This window comes from Furipterus horrens, unplaced genomic scaffold (genome assembly GCF_987537825.1).
Source record: "Furipterus horrens unplaced genomic scaffold, mFurHor1.1.pri manual_scaffold_7, whole genome shotgun sequence".
Taxonomy (NCBI): Eukaryota; Metazoa; Chordata; class Mammalia; order Chiroptera; family Furipteridae; genus Furipterus; species Furipterus horrens.
The window spans coordinates 117,338,024-117,358,341 of record NW_028327177.1 but is presented as its reverse complement, the minus strand read 5'-3'; the positions used below and the strand labels follow the sequence as shown (position 1 = coordinate 117,358,341).

At 41.5% G+C, this 20,318-nt stretch overlaps 1 non-coding gene and 1 pseudogene across 1 annotated transcript; one reads left to right on the top strand and one right to left on the bottom strand.

Annotated features, from left to right (window-relative positions):
• Positions 1-1,728: 1,728 nt before the first annotated feature.
• Positions 1,729-3,023, bottom strand: LOC150005133 (nucleophosmin pseudogene; annotated as a pseudogene).
• A 2,989-nt stretch (positions 3,024-6,012) lies between these two features.
• On the top strand, positions 6,013-6,148 carry LOC150005132 (small nucleolar RNA SNORA48). Its single transcript, XR_016512560.1, has one exon. It is a non-coding gene; the product is annotated as a small nucleolar RNA SNORA48 (small nucleolar RNA).
• Positions 6,149-20,318: the final 14,170 nt, after the last annotated feature.

Sequence of the window (20,318 nt, the reverse complement as noted above, 5' to 3'; positions counted from 1 at the left end):
CATAGGCTATTTCTTCCTCATAGTTTATTTGTTAACCACTCATACCTTAGTTTCCCCAGTATTTAATGGGGCTTATTCCATACTTATTGAGTTGAGGTTTTGTTTTGTTTTGTTTCTGGAAAGAATTTATTTAGCCCAAGGGGCAGTCACACCGCACCAGAACTAATAATTTCAGGATATATCTGGATTAGCAACCTTTATGTGTACAGACAGCATCAAGACCAACAGAGTCAACAACCTTAATATATAAAGAATTCCTATAAATAAAAAATATATTAATGCACTAGTAGAGAAATGGGTAAAGGTCATGAATGTGTAATCAGCAGAAAAAATACAAATGACCAATAAAAGTATGATTATTATGAATAAATGTGAATTTGTTAGACTGGAAAACGTTATTTTTAAAATTATTAAGGAATATTTATTAATGAAGCAACAATCACAATATAGTATGTGAAAAAAGCAAGCTACAAAATGAATGGGTCCGGGTCAGGGTATACACCTGTACTCCTGCACACATATACACAGAGGAAAAAGAGGGGCACAAAATAAACCAAGATTTTGCAATAACTCAGTGATGGGATTATAGATAATTTTTATTCATTTTTTCCACAAAATTTTAAAATAATTTTGTAATTTTTATTATCAGAAACAGACATTGGAGGCACACCTCCTTTTATTGTGCTTTGCTTTATTGTGCTCTGCAGATACTGCATTTTAAGACCTTCCACTAGCAAAAAGATTGACTTACTGAAGGCTTAGTTGATGGTTAGAATTTTTAGCAATAAATTATTTTTAAATTAAGGTATGTACATTGTTTTTTTAAAAAAACAATGCTGTTGCACACTTAATAGACTTCAATATAGTGTACACATAACTTATATGCGTGGGGAAACCAAAAAGCTGTGTGCCTGGCTTTATTGTGGTGGTCTAAAACTGAACCTGGAATATCTCAAGAATATGTATGTATTTTAAAAGAATATTAGAAAGAGAAAAATAGCATTTATTTTTAGGAGCATTCTTGTTTATTTTCTGTGATTTTATATTCAAGTTCAGCTTGTTTGTACCATACACACCAGACTTGTCTCCATTGGCTAATTAGGGGCTACATGACGCCACAAAGTGGTGGACTATAGGTTTGCAATGTGCACCTAGGAAATACTTGAAGGGATCTGTAGTTTTACCCAACAAGCCCCTTAAATCGGGCCCAGTCAGCAGGGACACTTAGTGTACTTCTAAGACATAGCAGAGTCTGAGCTGTGTAAGAGCATAGAGAATATCAAAAGGAGCATTGCAAGTGGGTAACTCCTGTAACCTCGTCAGTATCCTGTTCTGCCCATGGTCGTTTGCCTCTGGCAGCTGAGTGAAAAGTGAGATTTTGCTGCAAGGTAGTGTGGAGGGCTTGATGAGTATTTTAAAGTTGACCTATATAAATCTAAGTACTAGATATAATTCGGAGAAAATGCTCGTTCCCAGCTGTTTTATCTTGAGAAAAAATATATTGGCAGGTTAATAGACTGTCCAGCAGAGGTCAGTCTGGGCATATCCAGTTGCACTTGGATGACACCGTATTGAATGATTATTTAATAAAAACGATCTTGAAATTAGTCTCCTTATAGGAGTTTTTCTGTAGAAGGATAAAGTATTGAATATCCTCTCTAAAATGAATATATTGGTTGGTAGTCAAAACTCAGTTTGATAAAATGTCTTGCACCCCCTATTTTTTTTTTTTTACTTTATTAAAATACTGAGTTTATTTCACATGTATATCTTTGTCTCCCCACCATTTCCACTTGTCTGACCGCCACTACGACTATGTCCCACCATAACATTCCATACATACTTAAAACCAAGCGAGGGTGGAGTTCCATCTTTAAAAACTAAACAGGCATTTTGGACAACACATTCTTGGCAATGGAACCTGGACAACATTTATCAGACACGGCAGGGAAAGTTCTCACTCTGCATTATAAAAAGGACAGCCAGATATCAACTGTTACAGAAATGAAATAAGACGGAAAATTTTAACAAACTGTTTAAACTATTTTCTTAAAGAGACTTCCTCCACTGCCAGAGGTCTTGAATAGCCTCCTGGTCAGTCATCCGGAAGCAATTCTTCACATAATTGATGAATTTGGCTTCCACTTTGGGAAGTGAACCACCTTTTTCTATACTTGCTTGCATTTTTGCTTTTATGTCTTCTACAGAACTAGGTCCTTTTGGTGTTTTAGGAGTTTTTTCCTGTTTTTTGAAGGATTCTTGACCTTTTGATCTTGGTGTTGACGGTTTTGAGTCTTTTCCATTCTGGTTTGATTTTTGTGCATTTTTGGCTGGAGTATCTCGTATAGATTTCTTTACTGGAGCTTTTTCTTCAGCTTCCTCATCCTCGAAATCATCATCATCATCATCTTCATCATCATCGTCGTCCTCGTCATCCTCATCATCATCTTCATCGGCAGCAAGTTTTACTTTTTTCTGTGGGACCTTGCTGCCACCTCCGGGGGCGGAGCGCTTCCCAGACATACTCAGGAGCTTCACGTCCTCCTCCTCTTCGTCTTCTGACTGTGCATCTTCCTCCACAGCTACTAAGTGCTGCCCGCTAACATGCACAGGCCCTGAGCCGCACTTCAACCGCAAGACCACAGGTGGGGTTATTTCAAAGCCGCCAAGGGAAACCGTGGACTGCACAGACATTTTCAGGGTCGCCAGGGTCACTTTAATGGGACTGCATTCGTAATTCATGGCCTCTGCTTCCACAATGTGCAGCTCGTCCTTTGCCCCGGCCCCTAAACTGACCGTTCGTAAGGATAATTGGTGCTCATTTTCATCATTATCCACCTTAAAGTGATAATCTTTGTCAGCTTTGAGTTCACAACCGAAGAGATAATTCTGGGGCCTCAGAAGGCTCATGTCCATGTCCATAGAATCTTCCATGGGGTGGTAGCACGCACTTAGGTGGGAGAGAACGCGGACGGAGATAAATGACTTCTGCTCCGCAGAACAGACACGCAGGACGGAATCGCACCAGGGACGCTCCCCCTATTTTAATAAACACTATGATCCTAGTATGTCAAATACTTAAGTACCTCATAAAAACTGAGCTTTGAAAGATTATGATTGTTTTCTTGATTTAGGAAAACTAAGAATCTAGGGTGGGAAATGTCTTCTTAGGGTTAGTTTCTCTGCTAATATATTTTTTAAGAGTTCTACTTTTATTTATTTAACGTTTTATTGTTTAAATGCTCACCTGAGAACATGTTTATTGGTTTTAGAGGAAGTGGGGGGAGAGAGAGAAAGAGAAACATCAGCGAGAGAGAGAAACACTGATCGGTTGCCTCTCATATGTGCCCTGACCAGGGATTGAACCCGCTACCCTTTTGGTGCATGGGATGACGCTCCAACCAGCTGAGCCACCCAGCCAGAGCTCTACTTCATGGGGCTGTTTGGGGATACAAAAAGTGATCCATCCATGGATGGTGGATCAGTGGATTGAGCGCTGGCCTGATAGTCCATCAGTTCAATTCCTGGTCATCAGGGCACATGCCTGGGTTGCGGGCCAGAACCCTGGTTGAGGGTGTGCAAGAGGCAACTGATGTTTTCTCACATATGGATGTTTCTCTCCCTCTCTTACTCCCTTCCTTCCCCTCTCTAAAAATAAATAAAATCTTTTAAAAAAGCTGTCCAAAAACTTCTAGCCTAATGCCATGCATATGGAAGGCACTCAATAAATGCCACAGTGTTTTAGGAAGATGTGACCTTAGAGAAGAGGAAAACACTGGCTGGAATTACATCCTGTTTAGGAGTGTGGTTTCAATTTTCAAGTAAGTGGGTCTTAACTTCTCCAAGTAGATTAGTCATTTCCTGGAAAACAGGCTGTGTGTTTTTATTTCCTAATAGAGCCACCTGTTCTGCAGGGGTTCACTAAATAATAGCTGAATGAGAATTCATGATAGCTGGAAATAGCTCAGTGGATATTTTCTGTGATTACTTCACAAATGTACCTTTGATGTTGTTCAGCTTATGTGAAGTGAGTATATTTTTTAGGAAAAAGTTTCAAATCTGTTACAAAGAAATAGGAATATTGAACACCGAAAGAATGAAAATAATATTAAATCCAAAAATATTTGTTTCTTTACTGTTTTCTAGACACTTAACTAGGCAGTAGGGAAGCAGAAAATAAATGTAAATTTAGAACAACTATGATAGGATTTCATATAACTGTATTAAGAAAGTTGGAAACCAGTTAAATTCCAGGTGAGAATTATGACTGAGGAACCCTGATAAAACTGACTGCTGACAGCTGTGGAGAGTGAAATGTATACAGATGAAGTTGGAATCATCTAGTGTTTTCTGGTTGCATTTGCTGCTACTAATCTGAATAACGGAGGAATGTGGATAATGGAAATTGAAGATCCTATGAATTCCTCTTGTAAATAAGATACACATGAAAGTACACCTTGGATTCCATCTGACAGACCAGACTTCCTACATCTCTGGTCTTCACTGGATTATCTTGAACGTTCCCTCCCCTCAGGCCTTTTCTTCCAGGAAAGGGTCTAGCTGGTCAGTAAACCCAGGTTGTATGGTTACTCCTCCAATTAGGGAGCAGAAAAACACATCTAGAAACCCTGGCTCTCCAGTTTCAAAGTTTGACAGGAACACATTAAATTTGGACTCAGGCCTGCAAATATTTGGTTGGTCCAAAAGTTCATTCCCCCCCCCCCCCCCAGTAAGATGGCTCTAGTAGCACTTAGTTGTCTTTAACTTCATTTGAAACAATTTTGTTAGACTGTATTGTGACAGCTGTCATATCAGCTTGCATTTTTTAAAAAACATCAAAATTGGTGAATTTGTGTGTAGCCATTTAATATTGAAGGTGAAAGAAAATAAGCAACATTTTTGGCATATTATGCTTATTTCAAGAAAGGTAAAAATGCAAGTGAAACACAAAGAAAAGATTTGTGTTGTGTTTGGAGAAGGTGCTGTAACTGGTGATCTAATGTGTCAAAAGTGGTTTGCAGTTTTAGTAGACTAGTTGAAGTTGATAGCAATCAAATCAAGACATTAATTGAGAACAACAACATTGTACCAGGTGGGAGATAGCCGACATACTAAAATTATCCAAATGAAGTGCTGAAAATCATTTGCACCAACTTGGTTATGTTATTGCTTTACTGTTTGGGTTCCACATAAATTAAGCGAAAAAACCTTCTTGATTATTTCCATATGCGATTCACTACTTACACATAACGAAAACATTCCATTTTAAAAACAAGTTGTAATGGGTGATGAAAAGTGGATACTTTACAATAATGTGAAACTGGAAGACATTGTGGGGCAAGCAAAATGAACCACCATCAGCCACACCAAAGGCCAGTCTTCATCCAAAGAAGGTGATGTAGTGTGTATGGTGGGATTGGAAAGGAGTCCTCTACTATGAGCTCCTTTCAGAAAACCAAACGATTAATTCCAACTAATACTGCTCCCAACTGAAAGCAACACTTGACGAAAAGCATCTGGAATTAGTCAGCAGAAAACGCATAATCTTCCATCAAGATAATGCTAGACCACATGCTTCTTTGATGACCAGGCAAAAACTGTTACAGCTTAGCTGGGAAGTTCTGATTCATCTGCCATATTCACCAGACAATGCACCTTTGGATTTCCATTTATTTTGGTCTTTACAAAATTCTCTTCATTGAAAAAAGTTTAAATCTCTGGAAGACTGCAAAGGGCACCTGGAACAGTTCTTTGCTCAAAAAGATAAAATGTTTGGGGAAGATGAAAGTATAAAGTTGCCTGAAAGATGGCAGAAGGTAGTGGAACAAAATGGTGAATATGTTGTTCAATGAAGTTGTTGGTGAAAATGAAAAAATGTGCCTCTTATTTTGACTTTAAAACCGAACGAACTTTTTGGCCAACACAGTATCTACAGAGACGGCATCATCCATGTTTTCTTCCCTTCTCTCCAGTGGTAACTAGAGCCAGCTCTGTGGGTAAATCTACAGCCCATGTCCCTGCCCTGGGTAGAATTGCACCTGGTTTGGTGGTGCTTGTCTCATATCAGCCAGGGACAAAGTAACTCCTCGTTTATCCCAGATTGGCTTTTGGTTTGTGCCCATGCCTGGTTCATGCTTTGGACACATGGAAAAAAATAAAAATCAATCAATCAATCAATCAATCAATCTACAGCCCAGCCATATGGTTCTTTCTGAGCATCATGCTCTGCTCCAATTCCTCATCACTCCAGTGGTCAAGGTGGGCTCAAGAAGTCAGACCTAGTTCTGCCTGAGCTCTGCTCACGCTGTTTCCAATGTAGTGCTCTGTGCACTCCCACCCATTTCTCACCATGTGCAATCAGCCGCATCCTTCAAGGTCCAGCTCAAAAGTCATCTCTTCTATTAAGCTTCCTTCCTCCCTGTGTGTGCCTCTGTCACTACTCGCAATGTTAGATGATCCTGGGGAATTGAATTCCCATCTCCCTCTCCAACCTGACTCAGTGCCTGTTACCCACACGACGCCCACCCTTCACCTTCCAGGGCCCGCGTCCTCTTCTGCCCTCTGTTCCTGTTTGGCAAGCTCCTCTGAGTTTGCCCCTGAAGAATCCACTTCCACATGGCATAACAGTATAAACATCACAGACATTTTCTTGCAGGGCAGGTGATTCTGGAGGGGTTTATACAGCTATACATGCTGAGAAAGGCATTGTTACGTGATCATGTTGTGAACATCATAGAGTGCACTTACACAAATGAAGATTGTATATATAGCCTCCTATCATTCTAGGTGCTGTACTGTTACAGGACATGACAGCACAGTAAGTCTTATTTACACCAGCATTGCCACAAACACCTGAGTAATTGCAGTGCAAGCCCTGTGGGCTTTTGCTGAGGCATCCATTTCAAAGAGATATTTGCTTCAGTGAAGGCTATAGAAGTACAATGTCCATGACACAGTAGATAAAGAACAAGGCTGCATCCCTGCACTCCTTTGTTTTAGAGATCTTGGTTGATTTTGACAACTAACCATTTGGCTATTTGTTTTTTTCTCTTCTTGGCTTTAAGTTCTTGCTCTTTGTTTTAAATTCACCAATAAAAAGTGAGCCTGTGAAATCCTGGGTTTCCACTCTGGACCCCAGTAAAAACAGCACCCCAGGTCCCTGCATGTGATCTTTCTCTCCCCTGTGACTTCCTTTGTGCCTCTTGGCATGCTTTGTACCTCTGGGGCATATAGGCAGTAAACTTTTTTTCTTCAGTTTCCTAATGGTTATTTCTGAAGGGTGTCTTGCAATCTTATTAAGGACCATAAGGGTCATGTCCAGTTGTAGCATTGGTCTGTGGGAAGCTCATCAGGGCCCCGGTTAGTGCCCCTTTGGGCTACCAGATATTACTTGCCAATACTATCACTATCCATAACACTAAGACCAGCACAAAACAGTAATATATTGCCCTGTGGCCTTACAATGGCTACAACATCACTAGGGAATAGGAATTTTCAGCTGCATTATAATCTTACGGGACTACCATAGTGTGCTAAAATGTCCTTAAGCAGTGTATGACTACGTCAAAAGCTGCAGTGAACAATTTCAAACAAGAAGTAGGGTGGATAGATGAGTAGATGAGCCAGCAAGCTTCAGAAGCCCACCCCTATGCCTGCATATTAGGGAAGGCCAAGAGTTCTTAGAGCATAGGTAGGGGGGTTAATATACAATGGCTTTACATGGATATTTATTAAATATTCAATTTAAATATTAAATGAATATTTGGAAAATTGTATCTTAAAATATTGATTGTTTTAAGTATTTTTTTCCCCCTGTACCTCATTGGAGTATCCATGATATTGGCTCAATAAAATTTTTGTTAAATATGTTTTTAAACATCAATCTGTTTTGTTGCTATTGTAAATAAGTTATTCGTCGGCAGCTGTCCGTCTCGAGAGACGATGGTGTAGCTTCTTAAGAGTCTATCTGCATCGCCGAGAATGGCTGTGCAGTCCGACTCGGGAGTGACATGGTATCTGTCTCCTCCCGTGTTGAATCGACATCTTGCGATGACGCTGAAGCTACAGAGCCTGGGCAGGGTGATATGGAGGGTCTGCTGTTGCCCATGCAGCAGACCCCCCCTCTCTTCGCAGCTGAAGGGTCCAAGGGAAAGACGGAGTCGATACAGCTTGGGTTCAGGTGCGCCGCAGGAGTTGCCGGTGTTGACTACAACGTCAAACCGCCTTAGGGACTCCGGCTCCGGATTTTCTGTCGGGGTTTACTCCCTTAGCCTTTCCCCTGAAGAGGTATGCCGCAAGGCAGCGGAGGTTTTTTGGAGTCAGAGTTTTCCTTCTCTGATGTACCCTGACTGGAAGATCGAACCAGCGACACTTAGCTCGCAGGCCGACGCTCAATCCACTGAGCTAAACCAGCCAGGGAAATAAGTTATTATCTTTTATTATTTTATATGTAGGTATTGTTAGCATATTTTATATATTAATGCCATGCCTTAATGAGTTATTTAAACCAATTCTTCCCTTCTCCTACCTAGAAGCATTGGCTAGTACTTCCAGAACAGTACTAAATGCTTGTGACTACAGGGCATGCACCATTTCTTTCTAGGTGTTTCATGTATCATTTATCTGCCTTCTTCCTTCAAGAGGAGCAAGAGATGACGAGAAAATCTCCCAAAATGAAAAGAAGTTACTGAAGCTGCAGGATTTGACTGTCTTCCCTAAAGAACATAACAAAATGGGAAAAGAACCCCTACTATTTCCAAGTTGCACTTGTGCCAATCAGACGTGACTTCTTGGAGACTGAATTAGGGCTAGTTGGTGTGCTAGTTATTTGTTGCCTAGACTGTCTTCCTTCATGGCACTGAGGCCATTGATGAAGGCAAATGCATTGAGAAATCTGCTCCTCTGTGGACCCTGAGAATAAAGATCCTCTTGATATGAACCCCAAGAAGGAATTTATCTGCTGAGATAGATTCCCCATAGTCACACCAGGGCCCAAATTTTATGAACAATAAGAATGTAGCAGCTATTTGCTGACAGGGGTTCCCTGTGCACTCTGTATACCCAGAAGAACCCCAGTCTGAGCTCTTGGCTTCCCACAAATGCCCTGCTTGTTTATGCCGTCAGAGTCAACCACTGCAGGGAAGCCCTGGTTTTGTCTTTTGACCAATGGACTGAGACCTGCCCTGTCCAATCAGAACTGCACAATTATATTCTAATTTGCATCTATACCAACCAATCAGAACTGCTCTTTAACAACCAATCAGTTCAGACCAATCAGAACTGTTCGAATTTGGAGACCTCATTTGCATAAAATGGGGCCAATCAGGAATGTGGGCGGAAACTTTCGCTATGAATGGCAACCTCCCCTTTGTCTCAGTGGAATGCATTTTCGGTTTCCATAGGAGGCTGCCTTTGGAACTATTTCACCAGAATGAAGTTTCTCCTTTTCTGCACCTCTTTGGAAATTTTGTTTACACTCTGTAGCCTTTACCTTCAAAATCTCAGGCCAAGTTCCTCTAGATGAGTCAGCAGAAGGTGACCTCCTTTCCTCCCTCTTTGATCCCACAGTGACGTGTCTCTGATTAGGACCACCAGAGGGGAGGGGCATCGATTCAGTCCAGGTCCTCTGCCCAGCGCTGGCTTCAGGAAATGCAGTATCAACAACCCCTGAAAAATAGTGTTCAGAGGGGAAGATACGGACACATCCCTATAGCCTCAATTACACACTGTAATTCTCCACATGCTATCAGGCAAGTGCATTAACCCCGTGTGTTCATTCACTAGGGCTGCCATAATAAAATACCCCAGATAGGGTGGCTTAAACAGTAAATTTATTTTCTCACAGTTCTGGAGGCTAGACCACAAAAATCAAGGTGTCCACAGGTTTGGTTTCCTCGAGGCCTCCCTCGTTGGCTTGCAGATGGTCACCTTGTTGTGGCCCCACACGGTCTTTCCTCTGTGTACACACATTCCTGTTGTCTGTCTTTTTGCAAATGATAACAGAAAAGCTGGTACTAACAAATGACTTGTGAAATATTCACTAATTGGCAGCAGCCAGTTTTTTCTTATGTGCCCTAATAGAAGGAAGCTGTGGCATGAACAATACCAAACAGTAAATAATCTAAAAATAATTTCTACTTGGTTTGGGAAAGCAGCACGTGACTTCCCGGCTGTCAACTGGCTTGGCTAATTCAGTTTGGTCGAAATCAATGTGCCTTTTCCTGAGTTCACACTGACAGCCCAGCCTGTGCGGAGGTGTGGAAGAGGGGTGGCCAAACTAAATGTTGGCTGTGGCCAGTTCCCTGGTGGGCGACAGACAGGCTGTGAAAGGCATGCAATAATTACATGGACAGTGGGACAAAGCTAGCTTTTTCCTGACCCTTTACTCTGTGAGGGTTGGGGGCCAGGCCAGTTGGCATGCCTGACATGGAAGGTGTCTGGTCATGATAGAGAGAGTGTGGGGAGACCAATGGGTGCCAAGGCACTCCCCAGCTACCAGCTCACACAGGGGACTCTGCAACCTCACATTCGCAGGCCAGACTTTATGCAAGGTGCCTCACGTGTGTCATTTAATTTAAAGCTGAGGCCTCTGCAGCTGCTATCTTATGGTTACCCTGTCAAGAGGCAAATCTGCTTTGAGACTTTGCAAAGGGAATCTTGACTGCGACTGAATTACTCTTAAGGTTTTGGATACATTGCAGTGTAGTTTGTCTGTTTTGCATGTACCAATACAGATCAGTTCATTAATTCATTCAGCACTTATTGAAGGCCTGCTGTGTATCAGATTTGATGTTTGGGGGAATAAAGAGATGTAGGAGTTATGGGCCTTGTGCTCAAGAACTTAATAATCTACTCAGAGATATAAGACATGTATCTGAATAATCATATTGCAATGTTAAAAGCACAGGCTAGAGCTACAGTTTTATTAGTACATATCCATATATACAAATGAAAGTGTTATTTTTGTATAGTTTAGATCACTTGGCCAGGGATTATACAAGGCCTTTAGAATAGGTGTAGCACAACCATACTGTTAAGAGAAGACCCCCTCCCGCTACACTTCTACCTGGGTCCACCCGCTTCTAAGTCCATGTCCCATGCCTTCCAAAAGAAAAGGAGTTATTGGTCTGATTGGTCAGAATCCAGGACACTCACAGGGCCATTTTGCTTGCAGGCAGGGTCACTCTACTTTAAAGAACAGCTCCGTGGCCAGGGCCACCTATCTTTTTCCTCTGTATGTGGTCAGAAGACTTTCTAGGGGCCCCTCACCCAGGTCGGGCCTCTGTCCCACCCTCCTTAAGACAGATGAGAAGCAGATATAACAGTCCATCTTAGCCCAGCTCATTCTATTACCCTCTGAAGACTCTCTGGCCAAGAGGCCACTGGTGCATGAAGGACCATGAGCATGCTTACTCTGTGCCTGGGGCTGGGACAGGCTCCCGCACCAGCCTCTTCGTTCCCCGTGGTCTCTGGGTCTGGGGCTGGGTAGTGTGGTGTCAAAGACACAGGCTTTGGGGTATGTGGGCAGCTCTGTGTACTAGCTCTGTGGCCTTGGGAAAATCACCTACACTGCCTTTATCAGCCTCTGTTTCTTCATCTGTAACATGGGTATAATAAGATCCACCTCACAGAGTTGCTGTGAGGCTTTCAAGAAACAACATACATACAAGCATGTAGGTGTTTAATGAACAGTGGTTGGTGTCAGTATTTTCACCCCTTGAGGTCAGATTTGCTGTAGCCTCTTTCATGACTCTCCTCTGAGAACTTCAGTAAAAACTCATCCCTGACCTTCTTCATCTCTTACCTCCCTTCTTGGAGGCTCTCTGATTAATCCTCTCTCTCCATTGTTCTGCATTACATTGACTGCCACTGGAGTATTATATACGAGGCAGGATAATAAAAAGGAAGGAAATTCCTTGGCGAGCACAATAGAATGGGGAATCTGAGACAAGCTGAACAAACTGGCTGAGCACTTTACAGCCTGATACAGAAGGTCGCCTCCCTAGAGATAACATTTAGGCCTCAGTTGTATTTTATTAGCTCCAGGCCAGAAAAGCAGCAAAACCAGGTGGGCAATCCAGGACCAGCTGCATTGACTAATGACCTCCTGCCCTGGCACTGACCCATCAGTAGAGACCATGACCCTGAAAGGGAACCCCTAAAAAAGTGATGAATATTCTGCTGAAACTCTCCCCTAAGACCTCCTCTAAGATTTCCACCAGCAAGTGAAAGATATAAGCCTCAAGACAAAGAACCCAGTCCACACCTTTCCCTTCCCGCTCTTCTTTCCCGATAGGCCCACATCTCCTAAACTCTAAGGGACCCCACTAGTCTTGCAACCAGGGAAACAATGAGCAGCGGCAGCTTGACCGGGGCTGATACCCTGAACATGCCTCCAGGGTCCCCTTTTCTCTGACTTCCCAGTGGGCTAAGGCAGCCCAACCTAGGCTCTCCTGTTGTTTCTATGCTAAACCCTTCCTTGTTTCACTGTCCCCAGCTTTAATAAATGTACAGTACTCTTAAAATCACCTGGACTTGAATTGTGAAATCTTTCCTGCACGAGGTCAAGAACACATGCACTACCATCCATCCCTGGGCAGACCCACTCAGGGCTAGGTCCCCTGTCCAGTAACATATATACTTCTCATCTGTTTTGAGACCCCCCACTAGAATGTAAATTTCTGAGGGCAAAGAAATGTGTATGTTCATTTCACACTGAATTCTCAACTCTAGATTTTGCTTGGAGTCCAAAAGGAACTCAGTAATTATTTGTTGAATGAGTGAATCTTCTAACCTCTCTCTTAATTTCCTGAATCACTCTTTTTCTGTTTCCACCTTCTCCAGGTTAGCCTCATCCATCTACTTCCTGAGCACACATCCAGTTACATTTGGTAACTGTATATAAGGAAATAGGTAATCACATAATCCATGATAACTGAATGGAAAAATTTTATCTCTCTAGTTCTTAAAAAAAAAAAAATATCACCTGTTCCTCTTATCCCAGATTGTATGGGTGTATATTTTAGCCTTGCAGATAGCCATCTCCCTGTGGCTGAGTATTTTTAAAGTACTTTAAGACTTTAAGGAGGGGATTAAATACAGGACGTACTGAGGCCCCAGGTTTGCAGAGTTTGCGCCACCACAGCCTGCGGGATGGGAGAAGCTTCTGGTCACAGGAATTATAGGGTCTCATTGGAACATGGACCCCAAACAGCATGGGGCTGCAGTGCCTGTGTATGTTCTCCTCCATCTCTTAGGTTATTGTTTCCACAAAGTCTTTGATTCTGAAATGCTCCTCATCAGCTCCTGATTATTGCTCAGATTGGCGAAGACCTCCCTTCCCACGGTGGGAGGGGAGCATGCATAACATAAAGGGGCAGTGACCCTTTCCCACTGTTGACGTCAGTTTTGGTCACCATTGGCCTATCAGTGTGTTAGGAATGGTCCTGTTCTAGGGCCTTGCCAAACCACACAGCCACACTCCCTTGATCTCCACCTTTAGCTGTGCAGAGATGAGATCCAAACTTTGAATATGCTGCTTTGTCTTTACCTTGGGCCAAATCCAACAGCGAAGCAGGTCTTCCTCCTCACCCCATGCAGTCTCTTGGAATGCAAGAGCGACCATTGTATTGTCTCCAGGTAGATGATGATGGGGAGTGGAATGGGGGAGTTGGGTTGAGGTAAGAGGATGTTGATGGGGATGGGGGTAGTAATGTTCTGCCAATAAATTTATAAAAATAAAACTTTGCAGTGAACACATAGTAAGTACAAACAGTAAACTAGGAACATGCATTTGGACTGGTTAGAAGAGAATGAAGTGAATGTCAACTAAATTTTCTGGGGTTCACCCTAGGGGAGCCATGCAGCAAACCTACCATCGCGTCTACGTGAATGAGGCTGAGATTTGTTATTTCTGTGATTCTTGAAATAAGTAACATTAGGAAACTGGCTTTGCTCAGGATGTTTTCCCTTTCTACAGGTTTCAGTTCAAGAACCATCTATTCTCGGTTGTCATAGACCATTTCGGGATCTCCTCTGAGGTTTCTAGTCCTCCCTGACTTCCTGTCATAAAAGCTGTGACTTTCCTGTCTCCCCTCCCAAGAATGTGGTTTTGCATTTCCGAGCTGAACGATTCTGGGACTCACAACATTTCTGAGTCCAGATTCAAGTAAAGGTCGTTTGATGTCTCCTCGGGGAGCCAGTCTAGCCCTGAGGCCTGGGAACTGACATCTGGCTCAATGTGTCATCGGGCAGCACCAAGGGTTCCAGTTCAGTCTTGCCAGCAATTGCTCCATCTGCCAGGCAAATTTCATAAATCTCTGCCTCTGCCCGCCAGGGCCTCACAGAAGTCTCAGTTTCCTCATCTATAAAATGGGAATTATAAGTCTAGTCCCACTGCCTCCATTGTGAACACCAAATGAAAAAAAAAAAGATTTTACATAAAATAAAGCCCCTGTTTAGCACATTGCTAACTTGTTTATTGTATAAAACGGATAAGAAAAAAAGTAATAAATAATAGGAATTAAAAATGGTTTTAGGGGTCAAATATTTCTTGGGATAAAAGCAAAGTAAATGGGTTTCTTTACTGCAGGATTTCCACTGGCTATGATATACTGATATACATTGTAAATTTCCAACACACGTTCTTTGCATAAAACAGGCAGCAGTTCTCAGTTTAGGTGAATGCCTCTGCTAAAAAATAAAAATAAAAATAAATTTAAAAAATTAAAAAAAAAAAAAGCAAAATCAAACAAAAACGGAGTATCTCATAGAATGGGTGGACCTCCAGCAGTTTGGGAAACATTGTATTGGCTAAGTCATTGTCCTTATTGTGTTGGCATCCAGGTGGCTCCAGGTCAGCCCAGTGCCAATCTCGTCCCTGAAAGAGTGAGACAGCCAAGCTCCCTGCCCTGGAGATGGAACTGCAGGCTTAATGTTTGGGTGAGTCTGAGTAGTCTCATTAGACTTCGTCCTCATGGTTCTCTGGCCATCTCTCCTTTGCATTTGAGGCTCCATCAGTTCCAGCTCTGATTTCAGCTTCAGTTGCCAGGGCACAGAGCTGTGAGGAGGGGCTTTCCCAGGGCTTCTCAGCTGCCCAGTCTTGTCTCCCTCCTGCTGATGCAGCTGCCAGCGAGAAGTAGCCAGGACTTCAGAGTAACAGAATCATGGTTAATTCTGGACCAGAAAGACCAGGCTCAGAGCTCTGTTCTCTGCCAATACCAACCCAAAATGGTCTTCTGCTCCTCTCAGACTGTCAGCAGGGACTCTTTGGACCTCAGACATGCAAGAAAGATGTCTTTCTTCCTTTTTTCCTTCTTCTTTATTCCTAAGGTTGCCAAGAATTTTTTTTTTTAATGTTTTTTTTCTTAAGATTTTATTTATTTTTAGAGAGAGCAGAAGGGAGGGAGACAGAGAGAGAGAAACATCAACATGTGAGAGAAACATTGATTGGTTGCTTCCCGCATGCCCCTTACCAGGGATGTGGCCCGCAACCCAAGCATGTGCCCTGACTGGGTATCGAACCTGCGACCTTTTGGTTCACAGGCCAGAACTCAATCCACTGAGCTATGCCAGCCAGAGCTGATTTTAGTTTTAAAAATCCTTTTATTTATGTAGGAAAGAAGTCTTTCTCCTTTTTTTCCTTCTTCTTTATTACTAAGATTACCAAGAATTTGATTTTATTTTTAAAAATCCTTTTATTTTTAAATTACAAATTAAATAACGCTCATTGTAAACATTTCTAATACAAATTTGTATAAGACTGAAAAGGAAAATTTTCCTCCTTCTCTCATTGCTCAGACTCTCATCCCCAAATGTATGGTATACATCGTTCTAGATCTTCCTCTGTGCATATGTAAATGATGGATAAGTAGATTTGCTTGTTTGTTTATGTGTTTGGTCAGTTGACTGCAGCTTTGCAATTTCACTCAACAATATTTCATGGATGACCTTCCATGTTAGTGTATGTGAAGTATTTTTTTCTTATTTTTTAAAGTCAAATTTATTTAGGGAAGATTTACATAAAATAAAATTCACCCTTTCTTTTTAAGAGTAGAGTTTGATGAATTTTGACAAAGCAGACAACTACTCCAAACAAGATAAAGAACAGCCCTGACCATGTGGCTCAGTTGGTTGGATGTTGTCCTACAAAGAGAAAGGTTGCTGGTTTGATTCCCAGTCAGGGCACATGCCTGGGTTTTGGTTTTGGTCCCTGGTTGGGGCATGTATAGGAGGCAACCCATTGATGTTTTTCTCTCACATTGATGTTTCTCTTCCTCTCTTTCTCCCTCCCTGCCCTTCTCTCTAAAAAAAATAATAAATGAAATATTTTAAAATATATATATAAAGGACACTTTTGTCATCCAAAGAAGTCCCTTTTGCAGTCCAGTCTCTCCTCATAATCCCAACCCCTGGTAACCAGTGATCTGTTGATCTCCATTCCCATAGTTTGCCTTTTCCAGAATGCCACATAAATGGAATTATGTAGTGTGTAGCCTTTCATGTTGGTCTCAGCATAATGCGTTGAGATTCATCTATGTTACTTGTTTCTGTAGTTCATTACATTCTACTGCTGATTAGTATTGCACTGTACGCAAGTTGTTTATTTATTTACCAGTTGATGGCTATTTGGGTTCTTTCTAGTTTTAGTACTTGGAGTTGTCAGTCTTTTAAGTTTTAGCTGTTCTAGTAGTATGTAGTTGTATTTCATCATGGTTTTAATTTGCATTTTCCTAATGTTAAATATCTTTTCATGTGCTTTTTTGCCATTCATGTATTTGCTTTGGTAAAGTACTTATTCACACCTTATGCCTATTTCTTTTAATTAGGTGTTTGTTTTATTATATTGAGTTATAGAAGTTCTTTATATATTCTGAATCTAAGTCCTATACTATACATGTTTTGCAAATATTTTCTCCCAGTCTTTGGCTTGTTTATTCAATTTAACATTGTCTTTTGAAGAGCAGAACTTTTAAAATTTTGATGAAGGCGAGTTTAACATAGTTTTCCTTTTGTGATTTGTGATTTTTGTGTCCTATTTAAGACATTTTTTCCCCACAGAAGCAGAGAGTCAATTGATGGTTACCAGGGGTGTAGGGTAGAGGGAAATGGGAAGATGTTGATCAAAGGGTAGGAGGCTTAAGTTATATAGGATGAGTAAGGTTCTCGAGTTCTAATGGACAGCCTGGTGACTATAGTTACTAATGCTGTATTGTATACTTGCAATTTTCTGGGAGATTAGCTCTTAGGTGTTTTCACTGTATAAAAAAAAGGGGGGTAACTATATGAAGTGATGAATATATTAATTAGCTTGACTGTAGTAAGCATTTCACATTGCATATTTATATCAAAGCATCATGTGGTGCAACTTAAATATGTACAATTTTTATTTAAAAATATTTTAATTTAAAAAGTGAAACCTTTGTCTTGATTAGATTCACTAAGATTTTCTAAGATTTTCTCCTATTTTCTTCAAGAAGCTTAATAGTTTTAGCTCTTGCATTTAGGTCTGTGATCTACTTTGAGCTAATTTTTATATACGGGGCAAGGTAAGGGCAAAGTTCACTTTTTTTGTTTGTTTGTTTTGTTTTGCATACAGAAAACCAACTTGTCCAGTATTATTTGTTACAGAAATTACCTTATTCTTGGTCATGATTGTATAATGTTTGATTGAATGGAGGTTATGTGACCTATTCAACAATCTCATATTCAGCAAGAGGTAGGCTGTTTTACATTTGAGGCTGTCCTGAACATCCTTGCCCCTAAACCACCGGGCAGTTAAATGAGTATTTCTGCAAAATTTCTGAGTGAAATGGCATGTGCCTGTTCAGTGTTGATGGGTACCCCCAGGTTGTTCTTCAGTATACGTCCCCACCTACAAGGCTTGGGAAGGAGGGCTCTAACATTGATTGGACTTACTGGTATAAGCCTTTTACAAATACACAATAATTTCCTTCTGGAAAAATCTAATAGCCTGTGTTATTCAATTATGAAAGATTCAGAGCTCTTCCAAGAGGGTTTGAAGAAAAGATGATAATTTCTGCCTCAGTCAATTAGGATAACCTCATAAGAAGCGGCTCATAAAATACCTGGTACATGGGAAATGGAAATTTACAAGAAAACTATTTAATAGGTATAGGGGGCTTATAAATACCTCTGTGCTGCAGCTTCCACAAAGGGTAGGGGTTCCTGTAGTAATTTTAGTCAGCAGTGACTTGTCCCCTAGTGGCCTGAATATGCACATTCAGCCTCCCATATTTAGGTCCATAGACCCTCACTCTCTCACTAGACTCCCCAAAGCCCTCCCTTGTACCAGGCCTGTGCCTCCAGCTGCATGTACAAAGGCACAGAGGGGTGCTGAGAAATGCAAGCTGTTCAGTGTGGCTGGAGCATAAAGTTATGCCACTTTTCCTTCTTTCCTTTCATCCTACAATGGTATGATTTGATCAACTTGAACTGACATCTTTGAGGATCTATTGTTAGGTGACAGGGACTGACTGTCCTGGGGCTGAGAGAGTACACAGAGCTATGTAACAGTTCCCCTTCTTCAGGGACATTCACACAGGTTAAACAGCAATACAAGGTGGGTTAGAAGAAGTTCAAAAACAATACCAGCAGATCTCACAAGCAGGACAATATTGACATAATCTGTGGCAACTTCATGCTCAGTAGTGAAATCTATATGTTGAAGGAAGACATAAATCACTCTGGCTACTCAGAGGAGGGATCTGAGCTGGATGGTGAAAGTCCAGATTCTGGTATCAAGTTACTCAAGAGTTACCTTCCTCCCAGGTAGGCTACATCTTTCTTCAAGCCACCAAAAGCCCACTGCTGGTGCTGTCAGTTCCAAGTGTTAACAAGACTAAGCTCAAAATTTCCTGGCTGAGTTTGGCCAACAATCACAGATCCTTCCATTAAACATTTGGGAGCATCTAAATGGGGGTGCCCCCTTCTTTAAGCTGTCCTGTTAAGTTTGAATGTAAGCCATGCATATCCTTTATGCTCTCAAAAGCTTTCTAATAAATCCTGTATCAGTTAGCCATTGCTGCATAACAAATCATCTTTCAATCTAGTGGCTTCAGGATACTGAAGGCAGAAACAACAGCCATTTTATTTGGTCATGAATCTATAATCTGGGCTGGATTCATCTGGGCAATTCTTCTGCTCATCGTACCTGGGGTCATTTCTGTGACTGCCATCCTCTGGAGACCTGAATGAGGGTAAATGATCCAAATTGGCCTTACTTTCACCTCTAGTGCCTCACCTGAGATAGCCAGATGTGTGGGGGCTGGCTACTTCCCCTCTCTGTGGCCTATTTAATAGTCCAGACTTCCTTTATGTAGCAGTTGGCTTCCCAGAAAAGGCAAAAGCAGAAGCTGTCAGGCCTATTAAGTGTCATTTTAGCCACATTCTGTTAGTCAAAGCCAGTCATAAGACCAGTCTAGGCTCAGTGGGAAGGGAGATAGATTGCCCTTCTTGTTGGGAGGAGTGGTATACGCATACAGGGATGGGAGAGGCATAGCTGGCCACCTTTGCACCCTATCTGTCATAGCTCCCTGGGTTTTACTTGTTTTTTCTTTCTTTTTTTTTAGATTTTAGTTATTTATTTTTAGAGAGAGGGGAATGAGGAGAGAAGGAGAGGGAGAGAAACATCACTGTGTGATTGCCTCTCAAGCGCCCCCAACTGGGGACCTGTCGTGCAACCCAGGCATGTGCCCTGACTGGGAATCGAACCAGTGACCCTTTGGTTTGCAGGCCAGTGCTCAATTTGCTAAGCCACACCAGCCATCTCTATACCACATTTGAATTCACATATTATTCATCTCATGTTACTTTATTTAACCTTTCCAACAAATCTTTAAAAGGCACATGCCTCTGTTTTATGATGGGAAGACTGAGGCTTAGAGAGAGCAAACAATCTGCTCACTGTCACAACAGAACTGGAGTCAAGCCCATCTGGCGCTAGAGCTGTGGAGTATCATCTTATATTAGGCCTTTGCCTGACTCCACCTTCCCCCAGAGTGAGGATCAGTCGCTGGACTGTAGCGTCCAATAAATACCAAGCCATTTTTTGAATTAAGTCTCATGAGACTCTGAGACTTATGTAAATTAAAGCAAAAAGGACAATTCTGTGGGATGTTATTTAATTATTTTAGTAATCGAAGGATCTCCATAACAGGCTTTATAAACTCATAAGAGGTATTCATTTAAGAATGAAATGCTTTTCACTTGAAGAATTTTGTCTAGCCAAAGATCAAGCAAAGTCATTGATGCGTTTTTTTCCAAATATAGTTTTTTTAAATTAAATTTAATTGGTTAAT